Genomic DNA, 6000 nt, shown 5'->3' on the forward strand with positions numbered 1-6000 from the left:
GTGGTATGACAGCTTATTCTCTAATTGCCAGAACTGCTGTGTTACACCAACAGGGGGCGCTACCTTGCAATGGCGGACTCAGAATCACAGTAGAGGTGGAAAAGACCTAGGGCCAGATTGTTCCTGCATCGCGGAATGCAGGTGTGGTAGTTGGGTTCAATCAGTCTTTACCTCTTGTCAACCTGGTGCAAGGCCAAGGTCACTCATGGTGCCTGTACTTCTATGTGCCACTGGGGCCATGGCCCAACCTTCCCATCCCCCACAACTCTTGGCTAGCCCACAAGTTGGTTGGGAGCAAGGTGCAGCCTGCATGCTTCCCCTGCTTACTTGGTAGCTCAGAGTGAATGGAGCTGAGGATCTGGCCCTGTGGCCTTTAGGAGAAGGAGAACATAAGTAAATGCTGATTGGGAAGCTGTGCCCAGCACAGAGACGGCAGTGTGAAGAGAGAAGTGAAGGCAGGGGGGTCTGTAGGAAACAGAGAGAGCCCGTAAGAGACAAACAAGTACGCAAAGCAGACAAAGCAGCACTTCCAGTCTCTGCTAAATGAAAGCCAGGTGCTCCATCAGGTGCCTATAATTTCCCAGCACCCCGTCTATAAGAATGGGGAATTCTAATGGATTAACTGAAATAACTGGAAGTGTCCAGTTAGTGCCTTTCTGCAGATAGAACCTGCCACAGGCTGGGAAGATATTGCATGTCCTAAGATAGAATGATGTGCCGATTACCCACAAGCATTCAAACCATCAGTCATGGTTGTGCCAAGATCTCTCTTTTTTGTTTTAAAGCACTTTACATCCAATTGTAAATGGCACTCCCAACTCTCTCCATATTTGGTTGTTGTTTTTTTAATTTCCAGCTCCTGGATTCCTGTGATTACCTGAGAATCTCAGCTTCCATTAAAAAAAAAAAGTACATTTTTAGCCCTCAGGATTGTAGAGACAAGCCTGAAAATACGGACCAGGTACACCCTAAAGGCATGGACACCAGAAGGCAAATAAAACAAAGTCAAGATTTATTGTTTTTGTTTTTTTTTAAATCTCATGCATTTCAAGCCAATCTCATGATTTTGGGGGGCCTGATTCATGATTTTTTGAGTGCATAGAGTTGGCAACACTGCATTCAACCAAAGCCCACAAAGACTCTATACATCTCAAGTGTATCTGTCACCACTGGCCTCATTCCATTCCTTTCATGCGATCTGTTACTCCCACTAAGGTCAGATGTTTCCCTCTCCTTCATATCATTCTTTTCAAGAACTCTACTGACGTCTGCAAAGCAAAACTGGGTATCAAAACCAAAGCCACAGACATCCCTGACTAATCTGACTTGGAAACAACAGGGTCCATTGCTGGAATGGTACCTATAAACTGGCAGTAATCCACAACGTTTTTAATCTAAGGAATGAAACTGATGTGAGCGTTCTCTGCCGAGGAAGCCAGTGTGGACTGATTGTCTCGCCAGAATCTTCCTCTGGTATTTCACAGCACACAATACAAGTGTCATCCTGATTCTAACCCATCACTCACGAATCAGCTGGAGCACAGGCAACATGCAACTAGAAATACTTGATGGGTTTAAAAACCTTCTTGAGACATTTTGACTCAAACTTTCCGCTGAGCTTCAGCTTGGGCTTCCTTTGTGCAAACACAATCTCCCCTTTCTATTTTTCTCTGTTGGTCCCAGCTCTATTGGTGTCACATGGGGTTATTATAATGATCTGCTAAGTGTGGGTACAATGTTCAAAAAGAACAAAGTGACTACATCCCATTTTCAAAAGTGACTGACACATTTAGGTTCCCAAGTCACTTCTGGAAATGGGACTTACAGGAAATGAAAATTCTGCCTTCTTTGCTCCCCATTATACAAGACACATACTCCATGCTCTAAGGAGCTTGATGTTTAAAAACTAAGCAGCAAAGTCTCCAGGAAGAGCATCGTTATATTGTCTGGTCTCCAGTTTACCAAACAATGGGCTTGGGTTTGTTTGGTGCCAAGCAAATGCAACGGCCATTGACTCCAATGGAAGCTACAGGTCCTCAGCACCTCTCAGGATCAGGGTATAGCACAGCAAGATTTGGGGCCAAATTCTGATGCATGCAAAAGGTGCAATGGCCCAAGTATGGACCCAGGTATGCTGCAAAAGCAGTGTTAATATAGGCCCATATTCTATCCACCATAGGGTTACCATACGTCCGGATTTTCCCGGACATGTCCGGCTTTTTGGGCCTCAAATCCCCGTCCGGGGGGAAATCCCAAAAAGCCAAACATGTCCGGGAAAATAGGGAGGGGCCAGCGCCGCTGGGTGCTGGGCCGGGGGCCAGGCCAGGGCCGGCGGTGCTGGGCCGGGGGTGCTCGGCTGGGGGCTGGCCCGGGGGTGCAGGGCCGGGGGCCGGCGGTGCTGGGCCGGGCCGGGGCTGGGGGTGTTGGGCTGGGGGCCAGGCCGGGGCCGGGGTGCTGGGCTGGGGGTGCTCAGCCAGGGGCTGGCCCGGGGGTGCGGGGCCGGGGGCTGGCGGTGCTGGGCCGGCGGTGCTGGGCCGGGGGCCGGGCCGGGGCCGGGGGTGCTGGCCCGGGGGTACCCCAGGAGCCGAGCCAGGCTGGAGATGCTGGGGACAGGGCTGGCCGCCGGAGGGAGCCGCTCGGTTGGGGGGACCAGACTGGGCCGCGCCTCCACCCCCCACCCCCGCCCCAGCTTACCTGCTGCCTGCTTCAGGCTTCCCGCGAATCAAATGTTTGCGGGAAGCAGGGGAGGGGGCGGAGCTGGGGCGGGGACTTTGGGGAAAGGGTGGAGTTGGGGGAGGGCATGGGCGGGGCTGGGGGCGGGGCCGGGGCCCCGTGGAGTGTCCTCTTTTTGGACACTCAAAATATGGTAACCCTAATCCACCAGACACCCCATTCTACCCCCACACATGACCTCTGTGCAATCTATACTACTAGAGCATATTTAGAAATGTAGACACCTTTTCAGAAATACCATACTTAGCTCAAAGGAAATAATTTAATCTGAACTCAGAAAATTGCAATTGAAAAAGCAATTATAGCAGATCTTTCTTACTTATTATCACCTTTAAATCTCTCACCATCACAAGAATATGCAAATTCAATTCATATATGCCTAGTTTAATCATGTTTTGGTCCTGGGAACTTGGCAACTACATTAGCAATGCCACACCTGGTCTCACCCACCCGCTACGTAACAAGGACTAGAAAGATTAACAGTCTCTATAGCTCAACTCATGGTGAAGTAGAGGCTAAATCTGCATGCACGGGCAGTTCTCAGTGCATGTCTGGTCAGTATTAGAAGGTGTGTGCAAACTCGGCATAGACCAGCCCCTATAGGTTTGGTTAGAGTCACAAACCTCCATGAATTCCTCTTCCCCCACAACTACCTTCCCAGAACACCTACCTCACCTTACCCTTTGATGTCTTCAAGGGAACTGGCGACCTGACCCCTCCTGTTCTGTTCGGGTCCTCAGGTGGTGCCAGGGTGCTGTTCACTGCCAGCCCTTCAGCAGGGTCTTCAGAGCTGGATCTGTGTGGGTGACTTCACCTCAATCCACCAAGGGCTGTTCTGAAAGGGAAGGGGGGCATGGTGAAGGTGGGGTCTGAAGCACTTGTCCCACTCATAGGACAGAAGATGCTGGGAAACGACTGCGTTCCCAGCCAGCTCTCTACTTAGTTGCCTGCAGAGATGATTCTCAGGGAACCCAATAGGTTCTGTAGCAGTAGCACCATTATGCCAGCTATTTCTCAACCCCAGTGCATCTTTGCCAGGGAACACCCGCCATAGCCTAATATTGACAAAGGTAGTAGTAGCCCAAAGTGCTCCCTGATTACAAGTGGGTTTTTGGCTCTGCACAAAACTTTTGACTGCATTAGTCATGGGGAGATGGCGACTGGCTGACACATATGTTCCAGTTTGGTTACCATATCTTCAAATGGATGCAGCAGAATTAAAGGGGGGGGGGTCCGGGATGGGGCAATAGGACTGATTATAAAGATGAAAAACCTCTCACACAAAGAGAGGTTGGAAGAGTGCCACTGTTTGCGTGAGAGGGCAGATGCATAAGAGGAGAGGCATGAGAAAGATAAACTAAATAATGAATGTTGCGGAGAGGGCAGATCAGACACTCCTGTTCAGCATTTCTTACTGTAGAAGCACAACGGGACATTCATTGAAATTGAAAGGCAGCAAATTAAAAATAATAAAAGAAATAATTTTTACACAATGCACACGTAGACTGTGGACGTCACTGCCATGGGATAGCACTGAAGCCAAGGATTAAAACAAATTGGACCCCAGAGTTATAATAAGGAAGATTTAAAAACCCCAAGAATTTGGGAAGGGATGGAAACCTTCATGCTTTAGGTTATAAGCCAATCTCCAGCTAATGGTGATCAGGCAGAAAAATTTCCTCTGGGCAGATAAACCCATAATTGTCTGGTGTAGTTTCTTGCACCTTCCTCTGAAACACCGGGCATTGGCCACTGTCAGACATAGGAAACTGGGCTAGATTGACCACTGGTCTGGCTCAGTCTATGTTCCTAATGCCCTGTCTGTAGTTACAGAGAAGGCACTCAAAACAAAGAAAGCTAATGAGGAAGTCACTAATAGGTGTCTATAGACTCACAGACTTTAAGGCCAGAAGGAACCATCGTAATCATCTAGTCTGACCTCCTGCACATTGCAGGCCACAGAACCAGGGCCGGCTCTAGGATTTTTGCCGCCCCAAGCAAAAACAATTTTGGCCGCCCCCCCCCCCCGCCCCCCGCCGTTTTTTTCTTACCCCACCCCCAGCCCCGCCTCAACTCCGCCCCTTCCCCAAATCCCCAGCCCTGCCTCCTCCCCCCAGGCTCTCAAGCCTAGGAGGGAGGGAGGGAGAGGGAGAAGCAGCGCGTGTGCCACGGACACTCGGGGTCTCCACCTCCCTCCCAGGCTCTCAAACCTGGGAAGGAGGGGGAGATCCCGAGCGGCCGCAGCGCGCGAAACAGCTGATTCGCGCGCCGCTGCTCCCCCTCCCTCCCAGGCTCTCAAACCCGGGAGGGAGGGGGAGATCCTGAGCGGCCGCAGCGCGCGAATCAGCTGTTTCGCGCGCCGCGGCCGCTCAGGATCTCCCCCTCCCTCCCGGGTTTGAGAGCCTGGGAAGGAGGGCGAGCAGCGGCGCGAGCGGCAGCAGCGGAGGTGAGTTAGGGCAGCTGGGGCACATTTTTAGGGGCGGCATGGCCCACGCCAGAATGCCGCCCCTAAAAATGTGCCGCCCCAAGCACCAGCTTGTTTTGTTGGTGCCTAGAGCCGGCCCTGCACAGAACCTCGCCCACTCCTGAAATAGATCCATAACCTCTGGCTGAGTTACTGAACTCCTTAAACTTTAAAGACTTCAAGTTCCTGCGAATTCACTATTTACACTAGTTTAAACCATTAAGCCAGTGACCGATGCCCCATGCTGCAGAGAAAGGCTAAAAACTTTACAGATTCTGTTCTCCCTCACATTTGCTTTACTTTAGTGTGACATTAGAGGAGCTATTCCTGGTTTACGCCGATGTAAGTGAGATCAGAATGAGGCCTCAGTATGGAGAATGCTGATATCCTAACTGCTCATTGAAAAACACACGTTGATGCCCATCTACAATGTACACATCTTTGTTTAATGATTCAGGCTTGTGCACACATTATGCCATACCTGCTGCCATCTGCACATTATAACTAGGAATGGCTAGGGAGCTAAACAGGGACACGCCTTTAAATCCCCTTCATATGCATTGGACTAGGAGAGTTTATTTCAGGTACAGAATGGAAAAATGGTTTATATTTTGTTAATATAAACATGTCTATAAAATCATGACTGGTGTAGAGAAAGTAGATAAGAAAGTGTTGTTTACTACTTCTCATAACACAAGAACTAGGTGTCACCAAATGAAATTAACAGGCATCAGGTTTAAAACAAATAAAAGGAAGTATTTCTTCACACAATGCACAGTCAACCTGTGGAACTCCTTGCCAGA

Source organism: Chrysemys picta, chromosome 10 (genome assembly GCF_011386835.1).
Source record: "Chrysemys picta bellii isolate R12L10 chromosome 10, ASM1138683v2, whole genome shotgun sequence".
Classification (NCBI taxonomy): domain Eukaryota; kingdom Metazoa; phylum Chordata; order Testudines; family Emydidae; genus Chrysemys; species Chrysemys picta.